General features: G+C 38.0%; 1 long non-coding RNA gene across 3 annotated transcripts in view; it reads left to right on the forward strand.

Annotated features, from left to right (window-relative positions):
* Window positions 1–742: 742 nt before the first annotated feature.
* Window positions 743–21,304, forward strand: part of LOC140622411 (uncharacterized) — a 31,066-nt gene continuing 10,504 nt past the window's right edge. The window contains exon 1 of one of the 3 annotated variants that reach the window (XR_012022183.1): window positions 743–849. This is a non-coding gene — a long non-coding RNA (uncharacterized lncRNA). The other 2 variants (XR_012022184.1, XR_012022185.1) reach the window with 2 other exon arrangements.

Raw genomic sequence — 21,304 nt, forward strand, 5'->3', positions numbered from 1 at the left:
CTACGTATACATGGTCAATTAATCTATGATAAAGGAGAATATACAATGGGGGAAAGACAGTCTTTTCAACAAATGGTGCTGGGAAAACTGGACAGCTACATGTCAAAGAATGAAATTGGAGCACTTTCTTATACCATACCAAAAATAAACAATCCAATTAAAAAATGGGTAGAGACAGGGTGCCTGTGTGGCTCAATCAGTTGAACACTGGACTTTTGGTTGTTTTGGCTCAGGTCATGATCTCAGAATGGTGAGAACGAATTCTGCATTGGGCTTCACACTCGCAGGGAGTCTGCTTGAGATTCTTTCCCTCTGCCCCTCCTCCAACTTCTGTGCACATTCTCTCTCTCTCTCTATGTCTCTCTCTCTCTTTCAAATAAATAAATCCTTTTAAAAATGGTCAGAAGACCTGAACAGATATTTTTCCAAAGAAGACATCCAGATGGCCAACAGACACATGGAAAGGTGCTTAATACCATTAATCATCGGGGAAATGCAAATCAAAACCACAATCAGTGGGACGTCTGGGTGGCTCAGTGGTTGAGCCTCTGTCTTCGGCTCAGGACATGATCCTGGAGTCCCGGGATTGATTCCCACATCGGGATCCAGGCATGGAGCCTGCTTCTCCCTCTGCCTATGTCTCTGCCTCTCTCTGTGTGTCTCTCATGAATAAATAAACAAAATCTTAAAAAAGAAAAACAAAACCTCACAATGAGTTATCACCTCACACCTGCCAGAATGGCTAAAATCAAGGAGACAAAAAACAAGTGTTGGCAAAGATGTGGAGAAAAAGGAATTCTCGTGCACTGTTGGTGGGAATATAAACTGGTACAGCCATTATGGAAAAAGGTATGACACTTCCTCAAAAAATTAAAAATAGAAATATCAAATGACCTAAGTGCTCATTATTAGCTGAATGGATAAGGAAAATGTGATATATATAAACCACGGAATATTAGGTAGTCATAAAAAGGGTGAGATCATGCCATTTTTGACAACATGGAGAAACCTAGAGGGTATTGGGTTAAGTGAAATAAGTCAGATCAAAAAAAAACCAAATCATATATGATTCCACTCATAAATGTAATCTAAAAATAGAACAAACAAAAACCAGAATCAGAATTATAAATACAGATAACATACTGATGGTTGGCAGAAGGGAGGGAGGTGAGGGTTTGGACAAAATAGGTGAAGGAGAGAGGGAGCTACAGGCCTCCAGGTATGGAATGACTAAGTCACTGGAATAAAAGCCACAGCATAAGAATACAGTTGATGATATCACAATGGGACAGATGGTAGCTATACTTGTGAACATAGCACATGTATAAACTTGTCAAATCACCGAGCATATACCCCAAACTGACATAACATTGTGTATGTACTATACTTAAACAAAAAGAAAAAAAGATCATCTTCTTTACTTCACTTTTAAAAAAAACAGCAACAAAGAGACCAGAGTTCAAAAGGAACTCGAGCCAGGGACATTAGATATACCCATCAGTACCCAGGAAAATATGCCCCTTTTAAAGGTCTGCAAGCCTTAAAATACAAAAGGAAATTTAAAAAAGATGGACAACTTTGTTAATCGTGGAAAGGGAAATTGCCTGCACTTGTGGTAACCTGTGAAAGTAGCAAAGTTCAGAGACTATTCACATCACTCTTCAGCCAGTGCCCCTGGGTAGATGGGTGAAGCTTTGCCTCCCGGTGCAGAGTGAGGCCCGATTTGGGGCAAGTTCTTCCTTGATGGACATGAGGAAGGTAGGTGTCCTCAGTCCCAGTCCTAACTTAGTGTGGCCTTGAGGAAATAACTTGCTTTATCTGGCCTCAGTGTTTTCATCTATGAAATGAGAGAGTTGAATCAATGCAGAGTCTCAGCAATGTCATCTAGTCTCCAAATCCTGTGATTCTGTAGGTAGAACCAGGTAAGACTGATAATACATTTTGTACCAAGTGGTAGATAAAGAGATTTCTATTCTTCTCCTATTTCCACGAATAAAAACCCCAAAGAAGTGAATCCCCAATAATTCACAGCTTCTGTGGAAGCTCTTTAATTAGGCTAAGTAATCCCAAAAGAGTCTGAAAGAGTAAAAGTAAATGATTGGTTATGGAGTCTCCAGTAGTTTTGACCAATCACTCACCTTTGAAGCCCCAGTATTTTTCAAAGTGCATCATGTGAGTTGAGGGTTGAGAATCTCAGTGGAAAACGGGTTGAAGGGCATTTATTTACCTACTCAAAACTTCTTTCCCCAAACTCAAACCCCCATTGCTATTAACAGGAGTGTGTCCTGTCCCATGCTAGGAGGAAAAGAGATGAAAACCATGGTACTCCTTCACCTCCCACCAAGCCAGATTTAATCTATCCTTCAAGCTTCCACTTTGCTTCAAGAAGATTTTGCCAACCATTCCACACAAATCCTTCTCCTTTACATAACGGTACCATAGAGAGTATAGCACTCATCCGACATTAATTATGCCTTGTGACATCTCATATTTTTATTTAACTTCTAAAGCAGCATTCCCTCAAATATGATATTACTTCAGGGTTCCTGAGTATGATTCTGTGGCCAGAATCCAGTACATGCTGAATGAAATGAAGTTGAACAAATGTTATAGCAAAATGTCTCCGAGCAATTACTCAATAAACAGATGCACAGTGTGATACACCGCGTGGTATGTATAGCGTTTGGCCTGTGCAAGCTGACTTTTTCAAAAAGGCCTACATCAAAAAGTATTCTCTGATCTATCAATAACAGGGTTTCATGTAAGAATTAAGATCCAAATTTTGCCTATTCATTTGATCATTAATGCCACAAATATTTACCCAGTACCTGCTCATGTCAGGCACAGCTGTGCTAGGTGTGAGCTTTGAGATGAGTAATTCCCAGCCCCTTAGTCCAGGTGGAAGAAGAGTAGTCAGGGGGATAGAAGACTTTCTTGGGGGAGGGGGGGTGACAATGGAAGTGAGAATGGGAGGGAGCTATCAAATCACTGACATATGTATAATAAATAAATTCAAGATAGCTCATATTTTAATTTATTCTGTGCTTTAATTTGCCCTTCCGAGAGGGTGCATTTCCTTTAAAGTTTTCCCATAAATTTTTTCCCATCTGAAATGCTTCTATCCCACCTCAGATGAACTTGAAAGGCAAATTAAGTTTGAGCCTCCCATATATGTGTTTTTCTCATATATTCCTTGAAACAAAACTCAATAAGCAATATCTATCAATTCTTAAGGAAAGAATACAGTACTCTTTTTCAAAATAATAAGACTTAATCTTGAAAGTCAAATCACATAAGATAAAGTTTTGTTTGTTCCTGGTAAAAGTTTGATTTGGAATTCCTCAATAGAGTAACAACAGACAGACCTCTGACCCTGGAAGGAGGCTAGCTTCACAAAGACCATATAGTTTTGCTTGACAACCCTTAAAGATGCTGCCCTAGAGGTAGGACCAAGGCTCACCTTGTTAGCTAAGAGGTATTGTGAATCTTTCAACCTACATGGTGAGACAACTTACAGCACACGTTTTAACCATAAGCCATCCAGATGCATTGTTAATACCCTGAGGTTGATTGGGATTCTATAATATCTACACCATTGGCAGTTCCATCCAGGTGTAAACACGATGGGTCACCCCCATGGGACACATTTCTGATTGCTCCTTTAAAATTCAACACCACCTATTTTTCTGCAATGACATGTTAGATGATAACATCATAGGCTGCATTCTTCCTTTCATTAGGATAATTTATAAGAAAGAGTACAAGGTAGGTTCTTCCCATCCTCAAGCCTAGGAAAGAAAAGATCTGTCCTCCATTCCTGCCTAACTGTGTAGAGAAATTTTCCTTGGATTTTTAAAATCAAGCTCAGGACACTTGGTGGTGGGAGGATGGGACAGGGGAAGGGAGGGGTGGTGCGTGGGGAAAGTAGTAATAACTTCTATGCATGTGACAGACTCCATTCATTCTGTGGTGAATAGAGCACTGTACCAGAAGTCAAACAGGCTGAGTACTGGCCCAGCTCTATCTCTTACTAAATGTGTGACATTTTCTTATCTTTACGTGGAATAATAACATCCCTCCAGAGGTTCAACCTCAGGGCTTAAGAGGTTCCAGAGTCAAAATAGGAGAAAGCACTGTGAGAAGTCTGTAGTACCAAGCACAGTAGCCAAGGCCTCTCTTCAGTAGTATGCTGTTTGGTCAAGAGCATAGGCCCCGAAGTGAAACTCACCTGAGTTAGAATCCTGCTTCTGCCTTACAGAGCTGTGTGACCCTGGGCAAGTTTCCCTCCCTAAGCTTCATGTTCTTCATCTACAAAATGAAGAGTACTAATCCTCAAAGAGTTGTGAGGATTTAATGAGATTATAAACAGCAAACCCTAACAGTGTCTGAAATAGAGGCTTCTCATTGCATGCTGGCCCATATCATTAGTGAACCGCTACTGCCATATGAACCACCCTATTGCTAAAAGGTGGAAGGACGATATTCATCCAGTGTGCTCGGCAACCCCATCAGATATAAAAGTCACAGGTCAGTTTCTAATTAGGGGCTTTCCTCACTTCCCCATCCTTGCCTAAGTTCATTAGTCTCTCTCCCAAACCACCTCTGATAGTAATATTCTATCGTACTTATTGGGCACTATTTTGTAATCTATTTATTTACATGTGTCTTTGACTAAATTATAAGAAATATGATGGCAGGACTCTGTCCTGTTCATCTCAGAATCTCCTGTGCCTAAGACAGAGACTACCTCATAGTACCCACTAACAAATGAGCAAATGCTTGTGGAATCGGATACGTGAGTGTATAATGTTCTGCTTCAAGTTAGCCCTCAAATATGTGATAGAAAAGTAACATGATGCAGAGAAGAAGCAGCGTGTTCAGGTTCTAGACCTTCATTCTGGCATCCCCTCCCACTCACTCTGTAGTGTGGACTTATGCAGATCTGGTGCTTTTGCTATGGAGTTCAAGCAAACATTCGTAACTCATTCATTTTACTGGCCTTGTGAGGCCACTGAAAATGAAGCGAGACAGTGTTGGAAGTCATTTTTAAAGATCATCTCCATCTTTCTCCAGATTGTGCATCCCTAATATAATGTCACAAAATCCTGAACTCCCAACCAGATAGAACAAACATAAACTTTGTCTGAATCAGAAGATTAAAGTAGGGGCCAAGACAAGATGAAGTTAATGGCTTCTCAAAAAGTGTGACTTCCAGAGAGAACCATAAGATCCTGCCCTTTCAATAATTTTTTCCCATAAATCTCTACTACCTTCCAAACTAACTTGAAATCCTTGCCATTGTTAAGTTTATGTCTATTTGTATGTATTTGTGGTGTGGGGGTTGGGATGGGCTAAACGTGGCATCTTCAGAAAAGCCTTGCAAAATGTGTATCTTTCACTTGCCTTTTCTCATTTGCATATAGCATCATCCGTGGGAATGTGCCTTATAAATAAAAAAAAATTATTATTATTGGCACAGAATAATTTATTAGATCAGCTTTTTGGTCCCACCAAAGACAGCTTGACCTTAGGGAAAAAGAAACTGGAAAAGACAGATAGATTTTAATCATGGGTCTCAGGTTGTTGTGGAATTGGAACCAGGTGCAGCCTGGAGAAGGTGGGTCAGAGAGAGGTGACTTAATTAGAGTCTGGGCCCTGGGCAGCTGGGAAGGAAGTATAATGATGGAAACCGATGTCAATATTCAATCCTGTTGTCCCTTGAGTCTACTCATTATTCTTTTTGTTGTTTTAAGTAAGGCTTACTGAGTGCTAAGCATGTGCTAGCATGAGGACAGGTCTTAGTATCCAGTGGTGTGAACGCACATGTAGTACCACTCTTATGGAGCACACTATCCTAGTGTGAGAGACAGGTATTAACATGCCCACATACTGATTAAGAGTTAATTTTAAAACATGCCAGGAGCTAAAAAGGAAAAAGAACAGTAAATTATGAGGCACAGGGACCTGCCTTTTGGATTTTGTGTGAAAGTGGATTTACCTTGAAACTAATGAAGTTTAAGCTTAAAAGCCTCTCATTTCTATGAGCTCTTTCCAAGGCTCTGGAGATAGGGGAGCTCTACAGTGTGGTTATATGGCTCTATATTTTTGTAAAGTTTGCAAATATAAGGTATTTTCACTGCAGTGCGTTAAGACAATCATCTCTCTACTCTGGTTTCATGTCGTATTTCCCCTTATGTTGTGTGGAGTTGGAGGGCCATGGGCATTTGGGGGATCTAGTTAGGGGAAAATTGAGATGGAAGTAATTAATTAGTTAAGTAAGTAAGTAAGTAATTTGGGTTTGGTGGGACATATTACAAAATATAATTAAGTTACTGCTAGCATCCCAATGTAGGAAGAGTTTCCAAGAAAACTCCTCCCAGCCTTTATACCAGCTCATACAGCAGAATGACACAAGGTACATGACTAGAAGGTGTCCCCTGAAATGACTGCATCCTCCATTGCTCAGCACCAGCAATAGACAGGTAGTGGGGGAGAAACCAGATATGAAATGCAGGGAGGAAGATAGAGCTTTTCCCTGTGTGAAAATAATACTAATAAATATTTGCATAGCGGTACTAAAAAAAAAGTTGTGAAGCTGAAATAAACTTTTCTAAATTGTCTATAATTTAAAAACAAATTTTATTATTATGCAAGAGGGAAACTAAATTATCTTTCTAGTTCTCACTGTGGAAAATATTATAATATCATTGTCAATGAAAAGGCAATCAAAAGATATGTAGCCACATCAATTCTTTCTCCCTTCCTTCCTTTTGTCCTTCCTTCCTTCCTTTCAAGTAGGCCCCAATGTAGGACTCAAACTCATGATTCCAAGATCAAGACTGAGCTGAGATTAAGAGTCAGATGCTTAACCAACTGAGCCACCAATTATATCTCAATTTTTTACAAAAAATTTATATATATATAAATTATATAATATATATATAATATAATTTATATATATTATATATATATTCAGAGAATGCTGGGAAAAACTATTAAAGGAGCGTTTATGATACAAGTTACATTTTTAAATTTATTATTATTTTAAATTTATTTTTATTATTGATGTCTGTACTGATTATTCTAAATAAATATTCACTTTTGAGTATAAATTTATGTTCATGATTTTGTACTTTTTCTTAAAGAGAACCCCCAAAGTATATCAAAGTATATAAGCTCTAGGACCCACAAAACCTGCCTCTGGTCACAGCTTCTCTGTGAAGATGACATTTCAACTACAACCCAAGGAATGTGAAGCAAACATCCATGAGAGATGAGAATCTGAGCCCATGGAAATGCCTGGAGATGAGAATGAGCTTGGAGGGTTCACCCATAAGACCACAAGCCCCATTTATTTCTGACAGTGCTTGCTTGTTTAATTATAGAAATAATCCATATTCATTGCAGTAAATTTGAAAAGCTCAGAGAAGCACAAAGAAGGTAAAAAAGAACCATCATTTGTGTCCCAATGTTTTTACTAGAAAAATATGATTGCTCCAGTTATACCACAAGGCTGTAGACCAAGCAGGGTAGCTTGGGTAGCTCTAGAATGAGGTAGCTCTAGAATGATCTGGACACTGGCAGGGTAGCTCTAGAATGATCTGGACACTGGCAGATTTTAGAGCATTATACAAATTTCAAGAATCGGTTTGCTCTTATCATCATCATCACCATCACTGTCATTATTGATGCCCAATCAGGAGAAAGCATTAAAAATACCCTCTTGCAAATCTTTTGCCAAGGTCATCTGGCTATGAAGATATGCACAGCACCTCTGTGGCAGTAAAGGTTTAGGTGAAGTGAGGTCCTTTGGGATTTCTAGTGAAATAAATATTTATTGTTTTGCTGCCCACCACTCTCTTTTATTCTAAGAAATAGCTTCTCTTCTTTGGGGGAGCTAACTCTACCACTCTTTCAACCACATGAGTTTGATAGAAAGTGACAATTACAATTTCTTCTCCCAATTCTCAGCCTCCATTGATGGGTTTGAGAATGGATACATGATCCATCTAGGCCAATCTGAGTCCTAACCCCATAATTTTCTAGCTAGAGATCAGAGAGGTTTGACTCTTTCTGTAGTGTCAAAGTTGGGAGACATGGGCCTAAAAGCACCAGATGGCCATGTTTCAAGCCAAACAGAAGTTGGCCTGAGAATATTAAGCTGTGGATTGGGAAGAGGAATAGAAAAGATGATTGTCCTGGTGACCACCCCAGAGAGTCCCTGTTTCTAGGCATCTCTGAGACCTAGTTACCTTTACAGCATTTCCTGCTGATTGGCTAGGCAAAACAGTAAATTTACCTCTTGCCTAAATTAGTTTAATTTGTGTGTCTGCTACTTGGAATCAAATAATCCCCAATACGCTAAATTTGAATGCCTCAAGTGGATCTTTATCAAGTACAGAGTACCACACTGGATTCGGGGTTGCTAATAAAGAGGGGGACAAAGACTAACATATGAAGTGCCCACTGAATTTCAGGGACTATATATACTTAATTTTTTCCCTGTAGTGACTCTAAGAAGTAGATATTTCTTTCAAAAGATTGAGTCTTATTGTGGTAACTTATCCAAGCTCTCACAAGAAGATAGAGGTGAAATTTGAACTTAGATCTGGCTGCGTGTCTCATTCTTATTCCTCTACTACATGTTGCTCTTTATGAAGTCTTATAATATGAATCAGAAAAGAGATATTTATACAAACAATATAAAGGGATATGAACTGTTCCAAACAAGGAATGGCAAGAGAGGAAGCATGGAGAATGGACTGATCACCCAAATTCTAGGTACCCAACTGGAATCTTGAGGCCCTATTACTGCTTTTAAATCTTTTCTTTGCTATGAACCTAAAAAAATAAATGTCATTGTCACTAGATAAGAGCTTTAGTCAAGGCTCTTAACTTAAATATGTTCAGATCTATAAGCTGGAGGTAGAAAATAAAGTCTTTAAAGACAGCAATTTTATTGGGAGAGAAGTAATGTTTAACCAGACAGAATGTGTAAAGATAGCAAAATACAGCCATCCAAAGACAGGGCAGGGAAAATGGTTCTAGCCACAGCAGAAATTACTGAAGTTCTTTACATGGGAAAACCACTGGCTGATGGTGAGGGCTATAAAACATTGAAATGTGTTACCAGGGCAAGCTAAGGAATCTCCTCATCTACAGGCCTTTAAAATAGTAAAATTTGCTTCATCTGAATGGCTTTACGTGTGGTCTTCCTTGGGGCAGGGTGGAATTGGGGAGCTACAGAGGGAGGGATGACCTCCAAATCCCTTCCCAAAGCCTGGGATTCTCCCTACCTGATGGTCATCACCTTGAGGAAGGAGCTCTTTGCCATTCATCAACCTGCCCCCTCTCCTATTCCTGGCCTACCTTAGTAATGCACGAATTCACAACTGCTGTAGAAATGATTGAAATATTTAGACATAATGGAGGAAGTTTAATAGGGTCCAGTAGGAAACCCAGGTGTTTAGATCAGCTTAAAAATAATAACCACCTCCCCTGCCGGGGGCTTTCTATTCACAATCAGCTCTGCTTTTATTCTTAACCATAAAGGCTACCTCAGACAGGAAATTATTCACGTGATTGGTCTTTACAAGTGCTGTTGGGTTTAAACTGAGGGCTGTAGAGGTCATTAGTGGGCAGCCATGTGATTAACCTTTGCTAGCCCGTTGCTTTTCACACTTTGTTAACAGCTTCCATTATTGCCCCCTCTGAGTCTTGAGGAAGCTGTTTATTGACAGTATTAAAAATACATAGCTACAAATTCTTAAGAGCCTTGTGTTAAAGAAAAAAAAAAACCTCCCAACATCTTATAGCCAGCCGACTGGGGAAATGGAAAACCTCTAATTTGCCATAAAGGTTTATCAAGAACTGCATTAAGTAACACTAACGTTCAGCTCAATGCTAGTACCCGATGTTGCTCTTTTCTTTCATATTTATATACATTAAGGTGGCATTGAGAATTTCTTTTTAACACCAGAGAATTTTAAAATTTGAGGAGGGAGCTACAAAACCTCTAAGCATTGGAAGCTTGGACTCTGTTATTTCTGAGGAAATTAAGTTGTATGTGTTTGGAGAGGAGAGCAGGAAAGAGCTTGATAAGGAAAATGTCTCTCTTAAGGAAAAGTGAAGTTCTTGCCCACATAAAATGACCAAGAGTTTTAGAAAGGATTTTTGTATGTGGCTCTGTACTTATTCTTATGGGAATAAATGATGGTTGTTTGAGTTTTCACCCCTCTCTACACTCCCACCCTGGGCTATAAAATGTCTTGGGAGGCATTTCCTAGAATTGTTTGTGCAAGAAAGACCATATTGATGCTTCCCAACCAATAATATGCCTAAAATCTACTTAAAGGATGGCATTCTTCAAGGGATCCTCGGCCCATGACCCCTCCCACTGCCCCCATGACCTTCCTAAGAGAATTGAATGCCCTCTCTATGACCCCCCACCTCAGCATAAGATTTCTTCCCAAGCACTTTCCTTTTACTTTCTGAATTCCAATGAAGAATTTAACTCCTTGCTTCAGAAGTATCTAAAGCCTCCCCATTCCTAAGGTCAGAATTCATATTCAAGGGGGGGAAAGGCTCCAGAGATGATTCCTCAAGAGATTTTATCCCAAGAGATTTATAAATGTATATATAATACATGATGTATGCGCACACACTAACTACATCTATAAATACATATACATGGCATATATGTGTATATATACACATAAATGATTAGAAGAGACCCTTAGAATTCCACTTAAAACTTCTGTGCTTAGAAGATTTAGAGAAAGGAACTAAAGAAAGATGATTCTCCTTCAATTGCCTTGAGTCTTGTTTGTTTCTATTTTAATGCTTTTGCTTTAACTTATTCATATGCTATTTAAAATGTGTAGCTATAGACCTAAACTCATTTCCTGGGAATAGTCACTGGGCAAGTATTACTTCTCTCCCAGAAAAATATGAATTAATTAATGTTCTTATTGAAAAAAGACAAGCCATAGTGAGTGGGGCTACTGCCTTCTCCCAGAACTACTATCTGCTGTAATGACCTCTGACATTTGCATAGCCAGGCTTTAATCCCCACCGGTATACTCTGGCCAACAAATCCAAACAAACAAACAAACAAAGGTCAGTTTCCCTTTTTAAAAAATCTTTATAACTTTTAAAACTTAAGGACACATATTCCTATACTTCATGATGGAAAGGTGGAGGGGAAATTGTTGCTAGGATAAGACTTTGTGTTTTATGTCAAATTGTATCTGGAAGCTCATTTTAAAAGTGAAATTATAACCCGCCCACCCCCCAAAAGCAGGGATTTGAGATGAAAATGCCAAAATAACTTTAATTATAGGTTTGTTGGGGGGTGTGACATTAAAATATCAGTCAGTGGAAAACTTCACATTGTTAACATGTCACTCAAAAAATTTGAAATTTGCGTTATACCATTACTATTTATTTGTACATTCTTGGTCTCCAAAGCACATGCTTTCTAGATAAGAGCCCAAATCACTATAACAAGTGGTCCAACATTTTCAAATTTCTTTTTAAATCAGAGTTAAATACAAATCATTGTAGGCTTCTTAATGTAAAACCTTGGTTCTACTTATTGCAGATTTTTGAAATTGGTCTGAATCACATACAATTTCTTTAAGATAGAAAAATAACAAATTTCAATTCAATTTATAATCTTTCCATTTTTTACTACAAAATTCAAAATAACATGTGCCACTGGTGAAAAAATATATAGTAGCCTCCAACATCAAACTACTACTTCTTACCCTAGACGTATTGTAGACAATAATTGGTTTTCTCCGCTCCCTCTCCCAGGCTGCATGAGAAAGGAAACCATGGAAACTGGGCCGCCATAAAGCAATGCTTTCTAACCTCAGCTGAGCTCTCACTGATCCTCAGAAATGGTTTTACACATCCCTTGTTGACTAATCATTATAGGGAACCACAGTGGCTGTTTTCAACATTCGTCCTCAAAGGCCCACCCCTTGACTTCCTTCAACTTAACCTCACTCACAGGACATGACCTTATGGCCTACTTCAGTGAGGAAGGTCAGTCAGCATGAGCTCCTTGCTCTGGTCTTTGACCAAAACAGACCTGGGCCTCGGCCTGCCTGACTGGCCTAGCCGGCCCCAGCCCATGCAGCTAGTTTGGGTTCTCTCCATTTATGTATGCTATCTACCTTGACCAGGCAGCCTCAACTTGGCAGTTCATCTTTCTTTAAGGCCTGTATGTTGCTGGTCCCAGCTTACTTTAATCCAGAGTCTACCATGACTCATGACAGTATTTTTTGTCTCTTCTGCCAGTGGCCCCATCCCTATGTCTGAGAACATGGCCAAATCTCCTTTATCCTTACAAATTTCCTTTGAGGCCTCTCTCTTGACCACCATTTCCTCTTCTTCAAAGCTTTATCCTTGCCCTTCTTCTTTAGTTCCCTCTCTTTTACAATGTCTTTGCTGTGTGTCATCTTTGGTAAACTCCAAAATGAGAGCGCTTTAAGCAACAAACTCTGCGGTCCATAAACTCACATTTCTAACTTTCAGAACCATGGATTAATTCCTCAAGCTAAAATCTCTTTGCCCATCAAACTAGCCCTTCTCCTCAACTTCCTCATTTCAATATTGTTACTAATGTCCCAGAGCCATGAGTGTTTTTTGCTCTCTCCGTGGCCAATAAATTGTCATGACATTTAAAATGAATCCAAACTCCTTTCCATTTCCTAAGACTCTGTTTAATCTCTGACCTCATACACCTATATCCTTCCCTGGCTCACCATGATTTGGTCCCACTGGTCTTGTTTCTGCTCCTCAAACCCACCAAGCTTGCTCTTTCCTTGAGGCTTTTGTGGGATCTACCCTGCAGTTCATCCCAGAGTGGCTCCCTGTCATCTGACCAAAATGTCACTTTATCAGAAACATGATTCTAGAAACTCTGTCATACCACACTGTTTATATTTTCCCAATAACAACTTTCATGACTGATAGTAATCAGCTGGGATTAAGAAATGATGAGTAGCTAAACTACAGTGGTGGCAGTAAGCAGGCAAAGGAAAAGACAGGCTTGAGAATTGATTAAGAAGCAAAATCAAGAGAATTTCATGACAATTACACAAGTAGCAAGGGTGAAAGAGTTAAAGATTATTCCCAAGTTTTTCACATGAAAGACATGGTATAGAAGACTTACTAAGCAGAATCAAAAATATAAGCCAAAGAGCTGATTTTAGAGGAGAGACAATCAGTTCAGCATAGAGTGTGCTGAGGTTGTGGTGTCTACAATGCAGATTGAAAGATTTCCATGAGGCAATTGGAAATATGGGTCCAGAACTCATGAGAAAGCATTTGAAACTACATGCATAAAAGACATGGGGTAAGAAGAGTAAATTTCAATCTTTCAGCTGCAAAATTATTTAATGCCCATTAATACCATTCCACTTAGAAAAGAAAAAAGAAAGAAAGGCTAGTCTTTTCATATAATTCAATATTATTTTGGTTCCATGACACCCACGGTCCTCAGAACAGCATTATAATATTTTTTATAATCCTCTTATATCTTGAGACTTCTTAATCTGAGCCTATTTAATTAGCTCCCAAATAATAGCTACTGACATGACATCTAAAGCAGGTCACCTAGCTGTATGACCTTGAGCAAGTCATTTTACTTCTCAGAATATAAATATCCTACTCAAACTACTTTCAGTTCATGAAATCGAATCTCACATTAAACTCTTATCACTTGCTGTACTGCCAGCAGGACATACTGCAAATCTGGATAAATCTTTGGGGATATGTAGAAGAATACCTATTTTAGCTGCTAAGTCACAGCAGAAAGTTGAAACTTGGAGCTTTGGGGAAGCTCACAAGGTCATTCTACACAAGGGAAAGATCAAATAATCTTACTGCAAACTGCTATTGTAATTCATTCTTCCATAAAGATTACCTCTGTTGTACTAGCAAGTTCAGCAAGACCCTGGTTTATCAGCCAAATAAATGCCACTTCAGTAAGTTATTGCTGCCTGGGGCCAGCTTTAACTTGCATTGTCAACTTTTTTCCTATCTAAAGTTCTACTGTAAGTTTTGCATTCATAAGCTGTGTTCCCCTTGGCTTTATTGCTTGCCCTCTTATGACTTCTCCCATCCTCTTGGTTGTTAAAGAGAGCCCCATTGTGTCTACTAACACCCCAGAGCTTTACCCCGTGATGCAAAAGAGTCACATTCAAATAGTTCTGAGGTGGAACAAAATGCAAAAGCCCACTGAACATTTCCTTACTATGTGAAAACTGTTGCCTGCATCTTTGTGCCACATTTCTGGGAATTCAATTCAAACGAGATGTGTTCAAAAGTGTGTGACTTTGGCTGTCGTGTATGATCATGAGACAATAGAAGAACACTAAACTTTGTGACAATTTTTTCAAATTTGTGGTTCTATGCAAAATTTTACCAATTTTTCATCACTAGAACTGAGTTCGAAATGGATTCAGAAAATGTGGTACTTGTATAAATGAAAATAAATGTTTCAACAGTCTTTTCTCCCTCTTTAAATTGATGGTTAAGTGTATAACAAAAGGAGAAGACAACAAACAACATATATAAACTTGCCTGAAAAAGCCAAAATAATGCCACCCACATAACACAGAATACCACACACAGTCGCTTTATAAAGAAAAATCAAATGCCATATAGGGTAATGATTGAATATTGATGACATTTTTTTCTACTCCATACAAATAACTCCTGCTAAAGTGCACCCAGCTTCTTTTTTGCTAGTGTTTCACTCCATTATGTTGTCAAGTATAGATTAAGGACATACCCTAGGAGCATTCTTCATAAGAACATTTCTCTCAGTGCTACTTAAACATGGCCTCTCATGTATATCCTCTGTATCATTGGCCTTTGATAATCAGTAAAGTATATTTACTTTAATAAAAATGAGTAGAAGTAGCCTTTTCTTGGAAAAAATCAAGGAGTATAAGTAGGTAATGGAGGTTGAGAGTACAAAGCCCAGAAACCTAATACAAATTCTTCTTAAGGACACACCATTCTCCTGTAACATGAAAATGACTGGCATTGCCTGAATATGTCCCCTATGCATGTTAAGTGATTGTAGAACAACTTTCACTAAGTTGCTGAAACTGATGTCTTTAAAAGCATTACCCTAGTCCCTCATGTTCATCAAAAGATCCCAAGTAATCCCAAATAATTCCACAAGGCAGATCATACTGATTTGAGGAGGGGATTGTTGTATTTATATCAAATAAGAGTATGCCTGATGTTTGAAAATGGATAATTCAGCAGAGACATAAAATACACAGTGGGGACACCCGAGTGGCTCAGTTGGCTAAGTGATTAAGAGTCAGGTCGTGATCTTATGGTTGTGGAATCGAGTTCTACATCAGACTGAACATGGAGCCTGCTTAAGATTCTCTGTTTCCCTCTCCCGCTGCCCCTCCCCCATCCCTCTCTAAAAAAATAAAATAAAATACACTGTGAAGTTCTGAGTTCTCTACTTTGTCTCCTTTGCTTAACTCATTCTCTCCTTCCAACTCCATGCTAATCATTTATTCATTAATTTAACAAATATTTATTGGTATCTCACATGTGCCAAGTACTGTTCTAAGCACTGGAAATATAGCAATGAACAAAACAGACAAAAAGTCATGTTCACATTCTTCATCTCTCAGATTTGTATATCAAGCTAAAGTAGAGCTGTCTTCTCTCTCCCAAATCTTGTTGGTCTGCACTTTCACTTAGGAAAAAAGCCAGTTGTCTACGAAAGAGAGCCCTCTCATTTGTTATAATAAACAAAGGTTGTCAACAATCATACACACATTCACCCAACAATTATTGCTGAGCGTCCCCTAGATGCTAGGATGTAGGCTTCAAACTGGGGACAGCAAGATGAAAACCATGCAGTCCTTGGCTTGGCAAGGATTATATATTTTTGCAATGCCTTTCATGTGAACAAATTAACAACTGATAGTTTTAAAATTGGACTTGAATTTTTGAAGTCTCCTGATAGCTCAGAGTTAGTTGCTTGTCTTTTTTCCCAAGCCAAGTGTTTGTCCTGATGTGCTTAAGTATAGACTCCAAGGATAATGGCCACTTCTCAAAAATATGCTACTGCCCAACTTGAAAAGAGTTAGGCTAGGCTTGGACGTGCATCTGAGTGTTCTCACTCCATTTTCCATAGTCACAACTCCTGCTATGTTTTCAATTAGCTACAGTAACTGAAATTAATATTCCATTACACTTTTTTGATCGGGCTTTAATGTAACCAACAATAATGATCAGGGCATAAAATAGCCCAAGTCTTTTGTTTAGGGTTTGGTGAATAGAACCATATGTCTGACCTCAACCCTTTAGGGAACGGACATTCAGAAAATATTTACATGGCCCTCAATTTTGCTTGTTATTTTCCTGTTGCTTTTTTGGTCTACGTGGCTTTGTTTTCTCTACTCACGACATGTGGGGGATGAGGCTGGAGTCAGGGGTTTTACTTTACTTCTGGAATTATGGCATTTGAAAATGTCACCCTATTTGTCATCTGTTAAGTCTCTTTTCTGTTAAGTATTTATTCCAGAAGGCTTTGGTCAAAGTGTACACAAAAAATTAGCAAATATTTCTTTTCTTTTTTTCTAGTTAGTCCTGTGTATGTGTGTGTGTGTGTGTGTGTGTGCTTGCATGGTCATGCACATGTGTGCGAGCACACACACAGATAAATAGATATCTACTCTAAACTGTTGATACCTAGATGTTCCTGGAGTAGCAGGTTGACAATCTACAGCAATCTATAATCCAAATGCCCCATGGGAGGCATAAGGTTCTTAGTGGTGGATCTCTGTCATTGCTCACCAGGTGAACATACTATGACTTTGAGCCAGAAACTCTTGAGAGCAAATCCTGCCTTTACTTTTCAGTAGTGTGTGACTGGCACTTATTAACATCTGAGTCTGTCTTCCCATCTGCACAATAAAAATAATAAATGTTACTGACATTGGGGCATCTGAGTAGCTCAGTTGGCTAGGCTTCTGACTCTTGGTTTTGACTCAACTCATGATCTCAGGGTCGTGAGATGGAGCCCCATGACCAGCTCCACACTCAGCAGAAAGTCTGCTTGAGATCTCTCTCCCTCTGCCCCTCCCTCCACTCATGTTCTCTCTCTCTCAAATAAATTAATTAATTAAATCTTTAAATGTTACTGACATTGTTGACAGGTTATGAAAATTAGAGATAATATATATGTTGAACAAAACATAGAATCTCTATGAAAGGCATTTGATAAGTGGCAGGTGTCACTAGCCTTGTCCATTGTCATTATATCTCTTCCCTTTTTCTCTTCCATTCTTTCCCTTGGTCTCATCACCTGACCTCTCTCATTTCATTTTTTTCTTTTTTTTTTCTCACTTTCCCATTCCCCTTCTCTCTACTCTGTCCTGTGACTGACTCAACTGTCTGAGTGGTGTCCAAAGACATTGCTTAGGCCTACCAGCCACACTCAGAGACAAAGCTGTTGCAGATCATTGTTCTCCAGGACTAGCCAAATAAACATCCAGAGAGAACACCATCTAGGAAATATTGTCTTATGTACAAAAATGCCCGGTGCATTCAAGCAATGCGGTCTGGTTACAATTACCCTATTGGCTAAAAGTGCTATTTGTCCTTTTTTCAGGTAGAAAAAGGCCCAGAAATTTAACATTACTTCCTTCATTTATTTATTCATTTAGAAAATGTATTAAGGATATACAATATTCTGGATCCTCTCTAAAATTGAAGCTGTGAAAGGTTTGTTTCTTATCTATCTTTATCAACCAACTCTATAGCTACATGTGGAGTGAATATGAACAACCCAAAGTTTCCAGTTTTGAAAACATTGAAACAAAAAAAAATTATATTCATTAATGTAAGTCATGTATACATACTTTAGCTTCTTTTTCTGTTAAAATAAGCCCACACCCTCTATTCGTCAGGTTCTGAAAGGACGCCAAAATACAAAGATGAAAAAACAAAATATGGTCCTTGCTTTTTTTCATTCATTTATTCATTAATTCTCTCAGTAAACATTTTCAAATACTTTGTGCCAGGATTGGGCTAAGGGCTTCAAATATAAGTTGATCAAAATAGACATGAACCCTGACCCCATGTAACTTATTTTCTAGCATGGAAAAGAAAAAAGAAAACAAACATAACCACCACCACCCCCAAATAAAATAATTATAAATTATAAGAAGAGCCATATATAAGACAACAATGGGCAGATATGGACAAGACAGGTACTTAAAATAGTTTAGAGGGAGACAGAAGGGTAATCTGATAATCGTAAATCAATATTTGCTTATCTGCCTATCAGCTTATAGGTACATTACTGCCTCCTTCATCCCCAACAAGTTTTGAAGAAGCAATAAAATATTCTAAGAGCAGTAAAGGAGCACCCAGTACAATGTAGACACAGGTGAATGAGGAACCAAAACTGTGTGGGATCCTGATATTAAGACAAAAATACAGGAGGGCAAGTAATACTTAGTAGAAAGACCTAAAAGATCACAAGAAGGAACCAATAAAGAAAGTGGTGGTAGTGGAAAGCCATCTACTTCCAGCCCAGGCCCATGAGGAGTGGCAGCAGCCTCTACCTAGTAATGTTGTCAGAGTGTGACTGTGGAACTCAGACCTTCAATCTGCATATATGGTTTCTCAGTACCATCTTAATGATCCTGGAGGCTTCCATGGCCTGTTACTTGATTCTGTGCTTGACCTGTTACTGAAGGAGCCCTGACTTGCCATTAGAAGACCTACACTCACAGTCCCTCTCTGCCACCCATTAGTTTTGTGACCTTGAAGAGGTCACTTCCTAGCTCCAACTATGAGTTTTCTCTGCTGCACAATGGGTGTATTTGTCAGAGCACAATTATAAACGGCAAAATCCACTATAATTTATTAAAACAAAAAGGAGTTTATTACCGAGTATGAGTAGCTTCTCAAATCATTTGAAGGGCTAGATGATCAAGCTCTGTGCTGTTTCCAGGTACAGCTTCCAGCCCTTAGAACCACTTAACCTCTGGCATCTTCTTCACTAGCAATATAGATGTTTCATGCCTAATTTCTGTCCCTATATTTAACCCTATGACTAATCCAAGTCTCATGAGAGTGCAAGTGATAAAACTGAAATTGCATCAAAAATTATAGCTGCAAGAGCATGTGGGAAATGTCATTTTTAGCTGTACAGCCTCTGTAGATCAGGAAAGCACACCACAAGAGGTTGGAACAGGTGAAGCAATACAATCCATACAATTTGCTACAAAAGACAACACTTATTTCCTCACAGGATTGTTACAAGGATTAGTGTTTGTAAAGAGGTTTCCATTTAGTAAACACTAGCTTGCCTTAGCACCATTGACCAGCATTTCTTGTGCCTTAACACTGGGTCCCAAAGATGGTAAGTCAAGCTCAGGAGTCCAGCCCTACAACCCCAGACACCTACCTTTCTCCTGGATCTTGCTTCCAGCAAACCATGATTCCTGTCTGATAGATCTTGCTGGCTTATCATGAATTCATCCAGAAAAGGAGATTCCTGCCCCCAGCAAACCAAAGTTCACAAGGTATAAGCGATGAGTGCTAGATTCACATCTTCAGTGAGCTATGAAAATCCAGAAGGGGGCCAGTAATTCTCCTGGAAGGGTTAGGTAAGACTTTACATTTCATCACGCCTAATAATAAACTATCCAGCAGGCAGGACAGAATATGGCTCTATTTGGCTTTCTTTCTTGGCCTATAATTCATAAAAAAGGTTTCAAGGCTAAAAGCTGCCCATATGGGCATTAAAAACTCGGTTGTATGCATATTTAGCTGTTTCAGAATCTGGTACCAAAGCACTAAAGCCTGTTCAAAAAGGAGGACCTCTTTTGACACTGTCATTTCTTAAATTAAAATTTTTTAAATATAATTTTTTCTATTTATAAAAGTAATATATACTTTTCAAATAAAATTTGGAAAATACTGAAAAGTATAAAGAAAATAACAATTACCTTCCATACCTTTCATCTCATCATCTAGCATTAGCCTCTCTTCACCATTTGTAACCATTTCTTTCCAAGCAAATACCAGCCAAAAGAAAGCCAGTGTAACCATATTATCATACAAAATTGACTTTAAGGTAAAAAGCATTTTAGAAATGAGAATGGTCACTACATAATAATAAAAGCTTCAATTCACTAAGAACATATAACAATGTTAAACTCTTAAGTATGTGTTATAGCTTCAAAATCTATGAATACAAAATTGAGATATCTATTAAGAAAAATGTATATGTTCACCCACTCAAACATACTTCTTTCTGTAATTGATAGATCTAGCAAACAAAGAACAGCGAGGATATAGGTTTGAACACACATAACAAGCCTAATCTAAAGGATATGTTATAGAACACTCAATCCAGCTACTTGCTGAATACACAGGGGCTATTTACAAAAATTAACCATGGATTAGGCTATAAAGCAAGTCTAATAAATTTCAAAGACTCTCTACAGACCACATCAGCAGGTAACAATGTAATAAGTACAACTTTTTCAAAAGAACAAAATAAAAATCTACTCATTAAAAATTTTTAAATACATTTTAGAAAATTAGTGACAAAAGAGAAACCATAATGGAAATCAGATTATTATATAATATTTCAAAATAATTACATATGAAAAATCAATATATCAAAACTTAAGGGTTACAGCTAAAGCATTTCTTGTAAGGAAACATAGGTTTAAATGCTTACAGTAGACAAAAGTTTCAAAATTAATGTGTAAAACATACCACAAAATTATAAAATATTTAGAATTAAGCAACCAAAGTAAGGTCATTTAAAAGACTAAAATTTTTATAAAGACCAAAATAAAACTGAAAGGTTTTTTGTAATGTTAATCGAGAAAAAAGAGAGAAAGAATAATAAGCAATATTAACGAAGGCCATAAATACACATGCTATATAAATTAAAAGATAATAAATTAATAGAATGAAAATTCTTTGCTTATAGATTTAAAAACTATGGAGCTAGAGATAAATTCTACAAACATACAACTTAGCAAGTGAATGCAGCAGAATTTTAAAAATTAAAAAATAAAAGAAACTCTGAAGAGGTCTATAAAAATATGAATATATTTTATGCTAAAAATGCAAGGTTGGTTTAATATTAGAGAATAATATATTATGGGTAATTGTTGTGTATCCACAGTAATAAGCAAAAGAAGAAAAACCATCTCCATAAATGTAGAAAAATCATCCAAATAGATGTAGGAAAACATTTGAAATAAATGCAAATCCTTTC

Source organism: Canis lupus, chromosome 31 (assembly GCF_048164855.1).
Source record: "Canis lupus baileyi chromosome 31, mCanLup2.hap1, whole genome shotgun sequence".
Taxonomy (NCBI): domain Eukaryota; kingdom Metazoa; phylum Chordata; class Mammalia; order Carnivora; family Canidae; genus Canis; species Canis lupus.